The following is an 18,084-nucleotide window of genomic DNA, read 5'->3' as shown; positions in this document are numbered from 1 at the left end:
GTAGGGAAAAGCGGCATATAAGAACCAACTCTTCTTCTTCTTCTTCTAAAATGGGAGGAGGAGTTGGTTTTTATACCGTTTTGCACTCCCTGAAGGAATCTTAATGCAGCTTACAATCACATTCCCTTCCTCTCCCCACAACAGGCACCTTGTGAGGTAGGTGGGACTGAAAGAGCTTTGACAGGACTGCTGTATGAGAACAGCTCTGACAGGACCATGACTAGCTCAAGGTCAAGCAGGTGACTGCGTGTGGAAGAGCAGGGAATCAAACACAGCTCACCAGATTAAAGGCTGCCACTCTTAACCACTACACCAAGCTGTTTCTTAACCTCTACACCAAAACAAATATACAAATATATGTTTCCCACCATTTCCCTATGTACTATTTTAGTTAGATAATGACATTGGTTTGTAAGGTATATATCTATAACATGCCTGAGCAATATTTTATAGTACTTATAGCTTAAGTAACATTTACACAATATTAAATACAAAAAACACTACCATTTTTAAATTGATCTCAGCATATCAATTCTTAGTTTCAGTCCTTCCTTTGTGAAAGCAACCTTGATAAAATAAATAATTTATGCCTGTTCTTCATCATGTTTTATCTTCACTCATTAATGTTTGAGGTATGTGAGCATTTTAATACTATTAATAGTGTGTGCTATTACTGCCATCAAGTGTAATTATATCATTATGCACATGTAACTGTTTGCATACTATGATTTCTCAGGTATGACTATTTGCCTCAACTTTAATCTTCTGTGAGATACTCAAATGGCTTAATGCTCGGGGAGAAATATTTCTCTATGAACCAGATCAATAATCTTTCTATTAGCATTCACAAGATGATTTACACAGATGTGGATTAAAAGTGGCTTATAATTAATAAGTAATTCTATTGTAAAATGTGAAAATCTAGTTTCTGACAACTAACCCCATCCTCTACCGCCTCTCTATGAGCCTATGAAATGGAGACTGCCCCGTTGGACTCCGCAAAGCCATCTGGGGTGTGCATTGTCCCTACAGGACACCATTATGCACAGGGCCGGACTGGCAGGGCATGCGGTGTCCCTGCAGGACACCATAATGTACAGGGCTGGCCTGGCAGGGCCATGGATAGCAATCACAGCAACACAGGGCTATCAGAGGCCCTGAATTGGGCCAGGGCTAGATAGCGGCTGGGGTGGCGGCAATGTCATACACAATTGGGGGTTCACCCAGTCACCTCCAGCCCAGACTTCCCACCCCATGCATAATTGGTCTGAGTCATTTTCTTATACTATTCTGATGATAGTTCATCTGGGCCTGAATTAAACTCACTTGTTTTTTGCTATTAATCAGTGTGGCAACCACTGGGCTCTGTGAAAATGACTTTAATCTCTTTGTGGTTTGTTGTTTGTCACATTGGAGAGTGTAACTGGAGATAAAGAAGCTATGTGAGACTTTAATAAAGCTTTCCTGCAGTGACTCATAGCAGTAATAGAGCACTACGCCTAGAGAGTCAGGAGGGAACTAAGGTCCCTGTATCTATCAAACTGTAATTAATTAAAGAGCTATCTTAACTACAAATTAGCTCAAGAGCCAGTCATAAATTTGTCATTCTTTCATATATAAAGAATTATAACAGGATTATGTTTTAATCTGCTAATTAATCACACTATTAATCTTCTTGGAAAACTGATACAAAGTTGACGATAAATGATATTTTTGGAAAGAACTAGACCTAAACTTTACAATCGACTGTGGTTGATTTGATTATTAGATTTCAGCATCTAATGAATTTCTACTACTAATTTAATCCTTAAAGGTATTGACACTTTAATTGCTAATGCTTATGTATTCTGATTATATAAGAGACGTTGGAATATTTTAAGGCTTTGATAATATAGGGCAGAATTTAATGGTTAAAATTGTGCATTTTTATAAGTGTTGCTATACATGAAGGAGCTTATCTGAAATGCTGCAACACGGAGGTCCATTATGCACGGCCGCCGAAACGGCGATTTCGGGTCACATGGAAAACGCAGAGGGGGGAGACGCGAAGCACACCGGTTATGCACGAGACGGGGCGCAACGGCAGCAAAACCCAGAGTAACTGATTATGCACGCGGCAATTCCAGCGCCGCTTCTGGTTGCGCCCCGGTCACCCGGAAGCTGCGCTTTCTTCCGCGTTTCTCTAACGCGGCTTTTTCGGCGGCATGTATCGAAGCTGCAGCCGGTTGCAGCCGGCACCATGCGTTATCGGTGGCTTTAGTCGCTGCCATTCCACCCCGAATGTGCGTTATTCCCCCCGTGCATAATGAGTCATAAGGAGACACAAACAAGAAATACGACCTAAGAAGACCAAAGAAGGAGAGGAATATGATGGAGGAGGTAATATTGAAGTGGTTCTGCATGCTAGTAAACTAAATAAAAATTTTAGCAGCACGAGAGATAAATTGGTTAAATTGGTTGTGTTTCATCCCTTGCGTAAGCGGTTTGCTTCGCTTCTTCCTCCTCTGAGTTCTTCATGCCGCCGTGCATAATAGGCCATAATGTTCCCCAGACGAAAAGCAGCTAATTCAAGAGTACATAGCCAAAGTACCAGTTGAGAAATGTACAGAAATGCACCACAACATTCTAAAACAAAGAATCACGATCCAGGAAGCTAATGAGGCCATTGCATTACTAAAAAGCCATAAAGCCCTTTGGAGATTTGACTGGGTGTGTAGATATTTTTTTAATGTTGTTTTGGCAGCAACTACCACCCCAGCAGAATGATTTTCATTGTGTGGCTGAAGGTAAACTGCAGCAGACATTTTGTGGCTGGCTGGGCCTCCAGTGGAAGCCATTTTGTGGTTATGTCCACTGCACTGTATCAGAATTAGAAAGGTGCTCCCAGAGTCAAAAAGGCTGAGGTCTTCTGTATAGGCTGGATTGGGGGAAGGACGTCCTTCATTAAGATGCTTGTATGAACAAGGCTCTCAACTCCAAAGAAGGAGAGATCTTATTTATATGAAGCAATTTCTTTATAGCATTAATAAGCTATTTAATAGCTGCAATTTATCTTCATTTTAAAGGGCTTTGATAAATTGCTCTGCTAGTTTGGGACATGGAATGAAATTTGCTTGGCTTGGATTCTGCATTAAGTTTTCAGCTTCTAGAAAGCGGGAATGATTTTCCTCAGTTTCCCCCCTATTGCATATGCCCATGCTGTTTCCAAACAGTCCACTAATGTGCTGTGATAGAAGTTCAGGGGGGCAAGATAGGAAGTAAGGGGAGAGGAGAATCATCAGACACTATTGGCCATCTTCTGCTTGTGGAAGTTATCTTCCATAAATAGAAAACTTATAGTGCAGTTTTAAACAAAGGCACATTCTAAACCCATTGGCTTTAATAGCCTAGGACGTAGCTGGGTTTAGGACTGCACTGTTAGATAAGATTCAGGACAGTATTAGTCGGTTGGAAATACATATCATTCAAAATTTCCTCTAGTGTCTATTTGCTGAAGCGTAGTGTTTTTATAGTAACACTAGGAATTAAGTATCACGAAGACAGTCTGCTTAGCCTCTGTAGACAACCAGATGCTTGAGCAGATTGATATTTGAGCTGATACAGCAATTCTGTTCTTACATTGTGGAAACATTACGGTTTGGAAATGGCCTATTTGGAATGTCAAGAATATAATACTTCCATGTTGGGTGTGATGCAGGAATACTTGGCCTTTTAAAAGTATGGAATAAACTGTTTGGAAAATATGTTTAAGATGCAAAATTTCTAAATTATTGCAAATGAAAAGATTCTGTGGTGCCTTCTCATAGAAACCAAACCCTGTAGAAGTATTTGTTGATCACTTTTCTAAAGAAAATCGAATAAAAATTATTTATTTGCTTTGCTTCATCATTGTATAACTAAAACAGGCTATGATCTTTGTTTCTGTGTGTTGCATGTTGGAATTAATTCTCAGTATTTATGACAATGTAACACAGGAAATCTAGTAGTATCTTAAAATGAAATAATACTGTATGCAAACAGGGAGGCATGAAAGAATACTAGCTATTTTATTCATGTCAGCCGCTTTTTTAAAAGAAGTTTAACATTATTAGCTGCTTATTAGACGTTGCAGCGCCACTAGACGTATTGGATTATTTTAAATATTTATTATGATGTTTTTCCTATGATGTGGACCCATTAAAATAGCTGTAGTGGTTTCTCTGTGCATTAGTAAAATAATATTTTGGAAATTGTTGCCTTCACTGTAGCCATCTATTTTAAGTAAAGAAAATAAGATTGTTAAGCTACCAGTAAGAAGTGTGAATATTGTGATTGGCCACTGTGTTGAAACCTGTGGACAGGTATAATGCCGAGTGCAAATGAATTGCTACTGTATAAGCTTAAAGCTGCAGATGTGAAAGCTAAAATAATATTTAACTGTTCATGGTATAATGAATTCTTGCTTGGTGGCTGGCATTCAACATCTATTTTAAAGGTACCGTTGGCTTGAGAGCAAGTGATTTGGCAAAGGTCTTGCCTAATATATATTCCCAAAGCCCGTCTGTGCAAGGATGCTGGCAGTTTTAGTGTAATTTCTATTCCAGGAGACATGTTTCTGTCCAAGCATTTGAGTGACCAAATAATTTCCAGTGGAATCTGGGCACGGTAAGATTCCCGGAACTCAGGCGAAATATTACAGAGCTTACTAAACTTTTTTTCCCTCCAGCTTTGCATACCATTGTGATGGTGAAATATCTCCAGCTGAAGCATGCTGTGGTGTGAAAGGCTGTAAATCGGCCACAACATTTCTCTTCGTAGTATTTGTGCTGGTGTTTTTAAACAGCAACATTTTATTACCACAAATTGATGATAGGGAATTATTTTTTAACTTTACAATACTTTACACCTATTTGCTTATCTTTCCTTAAGTATTTTGAAATGGTTGTCTCCTCTTTTTTTTGACAGGCTGTTTAAAAGTTTGAGAACAATTTGTATTTCCATTAAAAAACAAACAGACATTTCATTTTGACGTGCAGGGCCATTTTGTCTTAAATGAGAGCCAGCACTTCCTGTTGGGCTCCTTGTGTTTTGTGAATTTTGAACAAAAAATAGAGTTCTATAAAATAAAGCCTTTTTTTATAACCATTGTTTCACTTAGCACACATGGAAAACACACCATAGTTGTGCCGTAATTCCGCTTTAATGATGCAACACTTGGTTCCAGTCAATTGTTAGAATGCCACGGTAGTGTTAGTTTAGTGCTTCAGACGTCGTATGTTCCATAGCAATTACAGCTCAGCTTTCAATAATGGTTGTTGGCGGGATATCCATGAGTGAAGTCATAGCAATTTTGGAAAAGAACTAATAAAAATGCACCTGCCTTGTAGTGGAAAATGAGACTTTAACATCTTTGCTTTGAAGTCAGGTGAAGTCTGTGGTATTAACCAACAGATACTGGTATTATGATGCAGTAATCCAGTTTCTCAGGGGAGTGTAGGATTTGTAATACAAAAAAAATGTGCTATTTTCTAGTCACCATGACAATCTGAGTGAAGAATGGAAATAATGAAGTGATGCTAAAAGCTGGGAGGGTGTTAGCTATAAAGTTAGGAATATGAGGTAAAATAGCTGACAACCTCTACCATAATTGGACTAGAGTTTAGGAGTTCAGACCAGAGAACTTGCTAGAGCTAGTTTGGTCAATGGTGTTAATTGATACCTTTTTGTGCAGTCTCTTTAAAAATTAATGCTATTTCACCAGACAACATTTCAATTAGAGTTTGCAATAGACAGGCTTGCTTTAGTGAAGAAGATTTAGAATAAAGCTTTGGGCTACAGTCTATGGCAGGGGTAGTCAAACTGCGGCCCTCCAGATGTCCATGGACTACAATTCCCAGAAGCCCCTGTCAACAAATGCTGGCAGGGGCTTCTCGGAATTGTAGTTCATGGATATCTGGAGGGCCGCAGTTTGACTACCCCTGGTCTATGGCATCTCAGTCTGTAGTAGTCACATTTTGTTCACTGGGGATGTTTCAGACTCAGGGCCAAACTAGATAAAGCCACATCCCCGAATCTGCCACAGGGACACGGTGCCATTTATTTAAAGTATATACTTGAGTATAAGACAAGTTTTTCCAGCACATTTTTCACACTGAAAAAGCCCCCCCCCCGGCTTAATATACGGCAATTGAAATAAATTCTTTTATTGACTGTGCAATGTCAGCCAATGATTGCAATGTATTTGCAAAATGTATTGAAATGCTAAGGAAGCCTACAGGAAAACATGTTCTGGGGAAAAACATTTCCTGGCCAAGCATAGAAGGTTTTTCCTTTTTGAAAATCTTCTGTGTTTGGCCAGGAAAGTATACAAGGCTAGGGGGTCTTCTTACCTGCCTTCTGCTGCTGCCTTCTGGCCTGGGCTGCTCTATCTGGTAGAGTAGACTCTTACAGTCTGACTCCCAGAGAGTGTGCTGCTGGCTGGCTGGCTGCTGCACTGAAGACTGGGGGATCATTGCTGGAGAAGACATCAACAGTTTGACTGAGGGAATCTGATCTTTTTCCCTCTCAACTTCACTGTTCTTCCTCTTCTTAATCACTTCTTCCAAACTATTATTTTGGTTTCTGCGGGTGGGGTGGGTTCTGGGGGTGCTTTGGGATTCACTGTTTCTTTCTCCTAGTGTTTCTTTCATCGTTTAACTAAGGGGTAGCATTGTTTGTTTTTTTCTTCTAAAAGTTGTGTTCCTTTTAAAAGTTGATTTTTACATTCATTCTTTCAGTGTTTTGTTTGGGGGGGGGCACTGTTGTTGTAATTAGAGTTGTCCATTCTTCCAGTATGGTAGCTGTTATACTTGTTGCAGTAGGTTGCCAGCTTTGCTGGCCTGGGAGGCACTGTTTGGCTCTCCTGCCAGAGCTATTCTCACAGAGCAGTTCTGTCAGATCTCTCTCAGGGTGTCTGGCATGAGGATAGGAAGGGAAAGCAATTGTAAGCCGCTTTGGTTAGTGAAAAGTGGGGTGCAAAAACCAGCAGCTATTCAACCTCTTGACTTTTCTGTATTTGTTGGGGGGGGGGAGAGGCTAGATGGGAAAACCTGTGATGATGGAGCCGGGGGGGGAGGGAGTTTGGAGCCTCCCTGAGGGCCTCAAAGCCCTATCGCTGCTGGCTGGGCGGGGTCATTCCACTCCCTTTAGCCCGCTTTGCGGGCCAAAGGAAGCCGCGGCCACCCTCTCATGCCCTCCTGCCTGCTGCCCCTTTCAAAGCCCATTTTTTAAATGGGCTTTGATACTAGTATACATAATAAAAACTCATCTTAAAATCCATTAAATCCCCCCAAAAAACATTCCATTCAAACAAATAAAATAAAGTTAAAATGTACATGGGAAAAAAACATAAACTTTAAAAACAGAGCACAAAGGAGGGATTACTAAGAAAATGATGAATAAAACAAATTAGTTACTCTTCCGTTTTTAACTCCTCTCACATCCTGGATAGTTAAAATGCTCTCTGTGGATTGTATTCAGAGAGGCGGTCCCTCAGATAGGGCCCAGACCATATAAGACCTTAAAGGTTAGTACCAGAATCTTGAACCGGATCCAGAATTTGACTGGAAAGCAATGCAGCTGCCACAGGACAAATATTATGTGGCCTCTCTATGGTGTTTGTGTGAGTAGGGTAGCTGCATTTTGGACCAGATGTGATTTCCAGATCATGGTCAATGGTAGACCTGCATAGAGCAAGTTACAGAAGTCAAGTCTAGAGGTGACTGTTGCATGGGGCCAGGTAGGATTCAGGTAGGGCACTAGTAGCCTTGCTTAGTGGTGGAAGAATGCCAGTTGTGCTACCTCCATGACTTGAGCCTCTATCATTAAGGAGGCATCAAAAATCACTCCCATGTTCTTGGTTGATTGTGCAACTCTCAGCTGTACCCCATCCAGCCTGGGAAGGTGTGCTTCCTGGTCTGGCCCCTCCATCTTTGAAGGGTTCCGTTTAAGGCAGCTTGTTTTGAGTCACTCTGTCACTGCATCCAGACACTGGACCAGTGTGCTCGGAGGGATATCTGACTGGCCATCCATCAGGAGATAGAATTCGGTGTCATCAGCCTACTAATGGCACCCAAGCCCAAAACTCTGGACTAGCTGGGTGAGAGGATGCATTAAGATGTTAAATGATGTTTGGGAGAAAATTGCATCCTGTGGGAACTCCACAAGAGAGTTGGCAGCCATGTGAATGATCCTCCTTAATTGCAACCCTTTGACCTCATCCACAGAGAAAAGAGGTAACCCACTGAAGGTCAGTCTCTCAAATCACTAAATCAATGAGACAGTGAGCACAGAGCTCATGGTCTACCACATCAAATGCTGCTGTGAGATCAAGCAGCACTAGCAGCACTGATCTGCCTTGATTTAGCTATCACTGGAGATGGTTCATCAGAGCTGTCTTCCAGGGCAGAAACCTGACTGGAATGGATACAGAACTGATATTCCCTCCAGGAATGCTAGCAGTTGGTCCATGGCAACCCTTTCAGTTACCTTCTCCAGAAACACCAGATGTGAAATGGGGTTGTAACTGGCAGGGTCATTCAACAATGTTTTTTAAAAAGAATAGAGGATGAACCACTGCTTCCTTCAGAATGTCCAGGAATGTCTCTGTAGATAGGGACAGATTTATTATCTCCCAGAGTGGTCCTCCTATCTTCTAATTGCTCATTTTTAAAAGCCACAAGGGGAACAGAGATCTAGAGGACCAGTGGTTGGCCTCTTTGAGGCTAGCAGCCTGTTAACAGTGATCCTTTAAAAAATACAAACCTCAATGATATTCCTAGTGTGTAAATAGTCTAAGTCTTTTGTATAATAAAAGAAACAATTATTTACATATGCAATTCATATCATAATGCCCTTGTAGTGCAAGAGTTGACATATTCACAGATTCCAGTTCAGGATATATCAAGGCACTTGGTGTACCTGTTCTTCAGTGGCAGAAGTTTTCTGACAAAGACATTTTGGATAAGTTCAAAACATCCACTGATAACTCTAGGCCCATAATTCTGCTCTGTTTAAAATATATGCTACCTCAGTTTTAAACACATTCTTAATTGTAAGTATATCTTCTCTTCTTGGCTTATATTTCTTGGAAATGCAACATGGATCACATTGATAAACCCTATTCAGGCACTGAATGAATGGATGTAACTTTAAAAAAAGAGAGAGAGAGTGAAATCATTGTCTATATGTTTTATGCTAAGTTATCTTGATGTGTAAATTCTCTGGAAACAATCTTTTCCTTCTACTGTAGATGGTTCTTTTGGCTCAAAAATATCTTTACAGTATGTTTAAAGTAATATCCCGTCTTTTAATACTAATAACTAAAAATTGCATCCTGAGGTAGTGGTTACCCCTGATTGTTTCATGTTTTATGCATTTTGTTAAACAGTCTTTGGCAGTGTCTCCTATAAAAAAAACATTGAAAAAGCAGTGATTAGCATTTTAATATCACTGAAGGGTGCACCTATTTTTAGATCATTTCATCAGCTATATAGTAAAAATTCCAACAGTCAGTTTTCAGCAGAACTGTACACCCTTCATAGTTCATAGTCAGTGGGCTAAGAAGGGTAGCCCTATGCTGAGCATGGCCCTGCAAACTACTGAAGTTTATATACCAAAAATACATTTTAAATGGAATGCTATTCTCTCTTCAAAAGTATCATTTTGAAGAGGTACAGTCCTTGCAGAGTCATGTGCTCACTGATCCTAATATTGAAGGGCATTAACCAGTTTAAAGAAACTGCAAAGTCTTTGTCAAGTGCAATGCTCAGAAGAGGTATACACTTCTCAGCCCACTGCCTTCAATGGATTTAGAATAATATATCCCTGCTCAGTAGGCGGAGAAACAAGTGCAATAAAAATTCCTTTTAGCAAGGAAGGGTTCTCTTTTGTGCTAGGTTCAACAGAACAAGCAGAATTCTTAATTGAGTCCTGGGGAAGGTAGCCATTTTGACAGTGTACTTGCCTGAAAGAAACTTTATGGGCATGGAAACTCTCTAGAGATCAGTAATTTCCTAAGCTGAGGAGCCTGTCCTATATTTTAATATCTTTTAGGGCATGTATATAGAGAAGGACAGGGGAATGGTGTTTTCTTTTGGATCCCTTGCTCAGTCTGGTGCTGTGCTAAAAGTAGTCTCATGAACATTTTCTTTTGAATAAAAACTTTATAACTTTTGATGCTGGCAATGATTCTCTGAACCACACCCATAATTTTGGACGCATCATTTTAAATGGGAGCTCCAGAAAGGGGGAAGGCTGGCAGCTGTCAAGCAGGGGTGCACCAGGCAGTAAATTGTCCCTGTGGTGGCCAGGCATTGGGCAGCAGAAAACACAGAGGCAAGACCTCAGGGAAGCTGGGATTCCTGACCCTCTCACTGAGCAATTCCATACAAAGGTCATGTGGTGTGTTTACATGAGAAAGAGAAGCCTCTCCAGGAGTTGAGAACCCCTTAAAATAAGTAGTGTGGAATAGGGCTTGTAGGCCTTTTCCACCACAGTGTCCATTGTTTTGAGGCTGTTCTTTAAAATCCATCTGCTAAAGTAATTGATTGTCCACCCCATCTAGTGTTGTTCTGGCTACTATTACAATATCAGTTCCATTACAGTATATTTGTTTCAGCCATTGATCAAAACAAAATTGATACAAGGTGAACAATACTTTAAACAGCTTACAGAAAAAATATTAACCTGATGCAAAACATAAACAAGAATTTTGTGATAATTAAAAATTAACCAAAAAAATTAACCATGGGCAAGATAGTACTTCCTCAAAGTGGCCCATTGGGTGCTAATTCTGGAATTTAGGGTGTTTTTTTCAGCATTTATTATTGCTTTATTATTTATTATTGCTGTAACAGACTAACATGGGAATTCCTCTGAAACTTTGCATATATAATCCAGAATCTGAGATTTCATCAAGTAGGCATGTTATGTAGCAAAAGGAAAAGCCTCAGAACCAATAGAAATTGTGATATTCTATTGCTTGGAAGGAAATCCCTTCTTTTTTTTCTTTTTTTAAAAGAAGGATGCTTTATACACTGAGACAAAGGGTAATCAAATAGTGTAACCAGTCTTCAATTAAATTGCTTCCATAGACTCAAAACTGCAAATGATATTTCAATATCTCCCCTCCAGTGCATAATTAACAGCAGTATGAGCTCAGTAAAGATGCTGTCATCGGGCGGATTTTATCCATTTTGATCAAGCAGTCTTCCATTCATGTTTATTTTGAATCATGCTGTACCAAGGAACAATCTTGATTCCATTCAAGGATGTCAAGTCAGATTCAGTGTATATTTTCAAGTCTCATTTTAAACTTCTGGCAGGCAGCTATCATCCTAGTTTGGTTATAATAGACTTCAGGAAAACCATGTTAATGAAGCATGCAAACAATTTCTTGCTGCCAAGAAACCAGATTAGATATTCACAGTGAATTTTCTCAAGAAAAATAATAGTGGAAGCTTTCCTTAGGGTACATTGACTAGTTTAAGTTCATGTGTGATCATATGTGTGATCAGGCATAGTAGGAAGGCAGCCCATATATGCAGAAGTGGTAACTGAATCAGGTGGACAACTTGAATGACATTCAAGTTATCTCATATAAAACTAACACCTACCTGGAATAAATACAGCAAATGCAATCACATTACAACAGTTAAATACAACTACCTAGCTTCTTTAATGTTATCCTTGGTTTGTCGTGATATATGTTTTCATATATGTGACCTGTTGCCTCCTATTAAGTCAATTCTGTTGCCTCCTATTAAGTCAAGCCAGGAATTTGGGAGTGATTCTGGATACCTCACTTTCCATGGAGGCCCAGGTCACTAAGGTAGCTCGGACGGCGTTTCTCCATCTACGCCAAGCTCGGCTACTAGCGCCCTACCTGCCCCCGGAACACCTGGCCACTGTGATCCATGCAACGGTTACTTCTAGATTAGACTTCTGTAACTCGCTCTACGCGGGCCTACCCTTGTCTCTAACCCGGAAGTTACAGCTGGTACAGAATGCAGCTGCACGGGTCCTCACTAAATCATCTTGGAGGTCCCATGTTCAGCCTCTGCTGAAGCAGCTGCACTGGTTGCCAGTTTGTTTCCGGATTAGGTTCAAGGTTTTGGTATTAACCTTCAAGACTATATGCGGCTTGGGTCCTGCATACTTGAGGGACCGCCTATCTCCTTATGCCCCCCGCAGGGTACTTCGCTCTGCGGGTAAGAATCTGCTGATGATCCCAGGACCCCGGGAGGCACGCCTGGCCTCGACAAGGGCCAGGGCCTTTTCGGTCCTGGCCCCTACCTGGTGGAACGAGCTCCCTGAAGAGCTGCGGGCCCTGTCGGAGCTCTCTGAGTTCCGCAGAGCCTGCAAAACGGAGCTCTTCCGCCAGGCGTTTGTCTAAGGCCGGGTGATGGCCCGGGGCTAAGATCGGACCCCTCTCCCCGGAGGGGGGAGGCCAGTACTAGACTGACCTGGTTCCCCAGATTGTTCCACCCTATGCCCAATTATCCATCCGTTCCCTTCTGCTCATCCAGTGGGCCTGTACGGGAATAGTTTCTTAATCGCCATCATTGTGACTCAGTCATTATTTTAATGGGGTTTTAATGGGGTTTTAATGGGGAATTTTAATGGTTAATATATTGTATTTGTATTAGAACATTGTGAACCGCCGCGAGCCGGTTTCCGAGAGCGGTGGTCATACAAATCAAATAAATAATAATAATAATAATATTGCCTTATATGACCCTGACAATTGCACATCTCTGTTCTAGTGACATTCATACGGAAGATTTCCAGCTTTGCATTCACACTGATAGAAACAGATATAGCTAACTATCCAAGAAAGACAACAAAAATTTAGTCCAATAGCACCTTTAACACCAACAAAAATTTATTCAAGGTGTGAGCTTTTTGAGTGCATGCACTCTTCCTCAGACTAAATAGAACAAGGATCATTACCATACAGGTATAAGGCAAAAGTAATTTGGGGTAAATTTGGGGTAATATCCAAATTAAGCCATATGATGCCATCTTTAAACCGCTCCTGTGGAGCAGTAGGAATAAAGGAGTAAGGGCAAGTGGGGAGGAGTTAGGGCGGGCCCTGTCTGGGACAAAAACTTGGAGGGGCGAATCAGGAGCCGATTCGCTCCTCCAAGTGGCAATCCAGGGCCAAATGGCCAATGGGGAGCTGCACGATGCGCGGCTCCCCATTGGCCACTTGGCCCGTCCTTCGAGGAGCACTTCGCGGCCTGAAGAAGGCCGCCTGTCTCAGCTGGGGGGGCGGCCTTCTCCCGGCCCTGGAAAGAGCCTCGCCGCGTCTGCGGCCCGGCGAGGCTCTTTCCAGGGCCCGGAGAAGGCCGCAAGACTCGCCCTGGTGGGTGGGGGCCTGCCTTCTCCCAGCCCCGGGAAGAGCCGGCCTTCTGAAGCCCCAGCGCCACGCTGTTGACCATCGACTCAACTAACAGTGAGTGCTGAGCCCCAGGGCGAGAGACTAGTTGCTTGCCCCATGTATCTCCACCCAAGCGTGGAAGCATCCCTGCAAATGACAAGCTGTGCTGGCAAGTTATCTTGTCCTAAGACCAGAGAGTTAGATTCAAAATGACATCACATATTACTAACATCACATTACAGTCACATTGTCCCAAATAAAATAAAATAAATAGAAGAGGGGATTGTAGGGAATGTGGATATAAGAGTTAAACAAGGTTAGTATGTATAGTTGGATAAGAAACCTATGTCCTTGTTGAATCCAGGGTATGCCATTGTTTGAGTGTTGTACTAACTTGCATTTCTGCAATCTCCCTTTCTAGTCTGTTCTTGGAGTTCCTTTGCAATAAAACAGCTACTTTGAGGTCCTGTATTGAATGTCCTGGAAAGCTGAAGTGTTCTCCTATAGGTTTTTCAGTCCTGTGATTTTTGATGTCAGACCTATGTTCATTAATTCTTTGTTGGAGGGTTTGACCTCTTTACCCTATGTAGAAAACAGAGGGGCATTGTTGACATTTAATGGCATATACAGTGTTAGAAGATGAGCAAGTGAAAAAGGCTTTTTTTGGTGTAGGTGATGTTGTTAGGTCCAGTAATTGTGCTATTGGAATTTATGTGGCAGCAAAGTTGGCATCTGGGTTTGTTGCAAGCTCTGGTACCAGTGTCCATGTTCAAATTAAATGTTGCATTGTTGTGGGTGAGGAGTTGTTTTGTGAACTATAACTGTTTAGCTGTTTTAGCAAAGAATTATCATATGGCATCATATGGCTTATTTTGAATTTTATGACAGAGTTTACTAATTTTCCACAATTTACTTTTGCCTTATATCTGTACACTTGTGATCCTTGTTCGATTTTGTCTGAGGAAGAGTGCATTCCTTCTAAAGCTCACATCTTGAATAAATCTTTGTTGGTCTTAAAGGTGCTATTGGACTCAATTTTTGTTGTGTTGCTTCAGACCAACACGGCTACCCACTTGAATCTATCCAAGAAAGAAACATTCATGGTTGTGCTGGTAAACTGAGTGAAAATGTCAATTCAACATGCAGCAGCGGTGGAGGAAAAGGCAATTGCCACATGCAGGATAATTAGGAAAGAGGTAGCAAATGCTAAATCTATAGTGCAGTTGCATTTCTAATGCTGTGCACAATTTTGTTTTTCTCATGTTAAAGAGGACCCAGGATAATGCTAGAAAATGTGCAGCAAAAAAGTCATGATGGACGGGTCTGGAGTTGTCTTGATGGCTTGATGGCTGTTTTATTTAGGAAAAAAAGATGGGAATGGTTATAAAGGTAAAGGTAAAGGTATCCCCTGTGCAAGCACTGGGTCACATCTGACCCTTGGGGTGACGCCCTCTAGCGTTTTCATGGCAGACTCAATACGGGGTGGTTTGCCAGTGCCTTCCCCAGTCATTACCATTTACCCCCCAGCAAGCTGGGTACTCATTTTAACGACCTCGGAAGGATGGAAGGCTAAGTCGACCTTGAGCCAGCTGCTGGGATTGAACTTCCAGCCTCATGGGCAGAGCTTTCAGACTGCATGTCTGCTGCCTTACCACTCTGCACCACAAGAGGTGTCTAATTTTATAAATGGTGTGGAGTTTGTAAGTAAAGGGATTTTAAAAAATCTAAGACTACATAACTAAATTAATTGCCAGCAGATTCAAGGCACCCTCCAACACACGCACACAATAGTTCTTCATGCTACACATCATAAAATCAGATAATTAATTAACCCAAAGACTGCTCACATGAGGGTTTTAAAAGTGACTTGAATATAACTTGCTGGGGCAAACATTGGGTAAAGGTTATTTCCTCATTCCATGCTTTGCAATGTTCCCACCAACATTTGCCAACAATGAAGGAGGGGAAAAAGGATGCTGGATTAGAAGTCTATGCAGCAAAGCTCATCTTGTTCTTATTTTGTATCCACAGGATATCTGGTTTAATTTATGACACACATGCAAGATAAGAACTTATTGCAGTGGTGATTCAGCAGTGGTATCCTTAACTCCTCATTGGTTAGACCCTCAATTCATATTGCCAATTTTTGTGCTTTTCTTAGTAAACAGTCAATGGAAAAATGTTTCATACTATTATCGTACATGGTGTACATACATCCATGAATCATGGGCCTTCTCTTCACACGGTGTATACTTATTGGCTAGTTGACAGGAAAGTGTCAACAAAGTTTGTGAGAATTAATTACCATAGGAGCAAAAGAAAATTTTAATTGGTATGCTTACCCAACAGAATTTCATAGCATATTGCTCATTTGTAGTGCTGTCCAAGTCTTGGCTCATTAGGTGTATAAATAGATATTTTCCCTTCATTTTGGCCCTGTGGAAGTTGATTGTCAAGTTAAATTATGTTCTCATTAGCATAAGTGTAGAAATATAGAGATAATTTAAATAGATTTCATGTGTGAAGTGGTATGATTTAGCAGGGCCAGCTATCAGCAGTTTTTGAGGTTTTTCTGTTCACCTGAATAACAAAAAATGACCGTTAGGTTTGAACTTTATTATACATTACTGCTTACCAGCCCAAGGGGAAAGAATTCTTGTGTTAAAACTGAAGCCTAAAATTCCGCTGCCTCAGCTCTTCAGAGGATTTGAGAATATGAAGAACTCTGCCTGAAAGGGAGGCTGAAGAAGGGAAAAACAACCATTTTACGAGTCTTGAGAGATTAATAAATCTTCCCATATTCCTTGGAATCCTTTGAACTAAGCTTAGAGAGAGGCAATGGAGACAAAGGCCTTCTGGAACTTGGTTTCCAGGTTGCCCATTGATACTAAAAATTCATTTGGATAAATTCAGCTTTTGTCTGTTATATCTAAACTATTTAGGCATATTTTACTTTGGTGTTAGCTGCAGTTTTGTACATCAATCATAGGAAGTACAGTTCTCAGACTCTACAAGTTAAATTCTATCTGGCAGCCAAAAGACTCTTGTTCCTTGGTAGTTAGTCCAGTTCTTGCAATTGGGGGCCTATGCAGGAAGCCACTTCATCTTGGACAGCCTGGGACTGTTTGTTTTTTGTTTGATTTTGTTGATGGTATTTTTGTGAACTTCTTTGAATCCCTAGGCAGAGAAAAAAGTGTGCATAAATGCTGCAAACAAATATTAGTGCCAGATGTATGCAACTTGTATAACACCCAATTAGTTTGAATTTCTCCCTCCCCTCCGATCCTAAAAATCATTTTGAAGCAGATGGTAAGGAACTGTTTCACATTCACAGCCTAGCCTGTGATTCTTTAGTGTGTGCATAGAAGTATCAGGAACACTAAAACATCACATTTGGAACCTGGGGCTTGAGGCTCTATACTATGTGTTGTAAAGGGCTGGGGGGGATGAAGTAAAGGGCCGGGGGGGGGAGAAGGCATCCTTCGGAGCCCACCTCCAATTAGTCGAAGGACCACATGTGGTCCGCGGCCCACAGGTTGGGGATCGCTACTCTATAGTATGGCTCTGTATGCCATCCACTAGCATTCATTAAGCGGCTGGTGTTGAACAGTAGCAAGCAGTCAAGCCTGCTCAAATTTTAAAACAGCCCTGGAAAGGGATCAACATCTCCCCTGGCCATTCCCTGATAAAAAGCAAGACTTGAATATTTTGAAGTTGCTAGCAACAACCACTGAAGACATCTATTTCTCAAAGCTTCAAGTGCTCCCTTTTCATCATTTTGGGTTTTTAAGATTTCAGATTCTTCTGTAAACCTGGACCTTTTATTTTTTTTGGGGGGGGGGGGTTGAAAGTTCTATCTGTTCATTTTTATATTCTCTAAATTTAATTATCCACATATTTGTTCATATTGAGAATTATATATATTTATTTATATGTATAGGAGCCTCTTGTGGCATAGAGTGGTAAGTGTCAGAAATGCTGTCTGAAGCTGTCTGTCCATGAGGTTGGGAGTTTGATCCCAGCAGCCGGCTCAAGGTTGACTCAGCCTTCCATCCTTCCAAGGTCGGTAAACTGAGTACCCAGCTTGCTGGGGGGTAAACGGTAATGACTGGGGAAGGCACTGGCAAGACCACTCTGTACTGAGTCTGCCATGAAAACGCTGGAGGGCGTCACCCCAAGGGTCAGACATGACTCGGTGCTTGCACAGGGGATACCTTTACTTTTACCTTTATTTATATGTATTACTGTATTTATATTCCGCTGCTCCCAACACAGCTGGCTGGCGGCAGATTACAACAAATGATAGCATACATGTAAAACCTCTACTGGATAATGACAGTTCTCTTTCATGATTACTGGGGGTCACACCTTTTCTTGCAAACAGACAACCCCCTAATCTCAAACAACGTCTCACTCATAACAATGCAACATCTAATTTGAACCTGCAGGGGAACACTTCAATCGTCCAGGACATTCAATAAGGAACATAATTGTAGCAGTTTTATTGCAAAGGTACTTTAAGAACAGACTAGAAAGGGAGATTGCAGAAAATAGCCCCTGAGACTCACCAAGGGGGCATTGTCATGCAGGGGAGAGAGTGCCAAAAGGACCTGGCTGGTGGGAGTGAACTCCCAACCCCAGCAGTCCCTGGGACAGTGTCATGTGTCTTGATGCTGTGGAGAGGG

General features: G+C 41.3%; 1 long non-coding RNA gene across 2 annotated transcripts in view; it reads left to right on the top strand.

Moving 5' to 3' along the window:
- LOC143820360 (uncharacterized) overlaps positions 1 to 18,084 on the top strand; it is a 116,039-nt gene that overhangs the window by 78,352 nt on the left and 19,603 nt on the right. The window contains exon 4 of one of the 2 annotated variants that reach the window (XR_013225319.1): positions 15,431 to 15,457. The exons of the other annotated variant lie outside the window; for it this stretch is intronic. This is a non-coding gene — a long non-coding RNA (uncharacterized LOC143820360). Of the gene's footprint in view, positions 1 to 15,430; positions 15,458 to 18,084 lie in introns of those variants that run through there. 2 annotated transcript variants of the gene reach the window in all.

The sequence above is a fragment of the Paroedura picta genome, chromosome 11, assembly GCF_049243985.1.
Source record: "Paroedura picta isolate Pp20150507F chromosome 11, Ppicta_v3.0, whole genome shotgun sequence".
Classification (NCBI taxonomy): Eukaryota; Metazoa; Chordata; class Lepidosauria; order Squamata; family Gekkonidae; genus Paroedura; species Paroedura picta.
The sequence above is the reverse complement of the archived record's forward strand: the minus strand, read 5'-3'. Positions and strand labels throughout refer to the sequence as shown.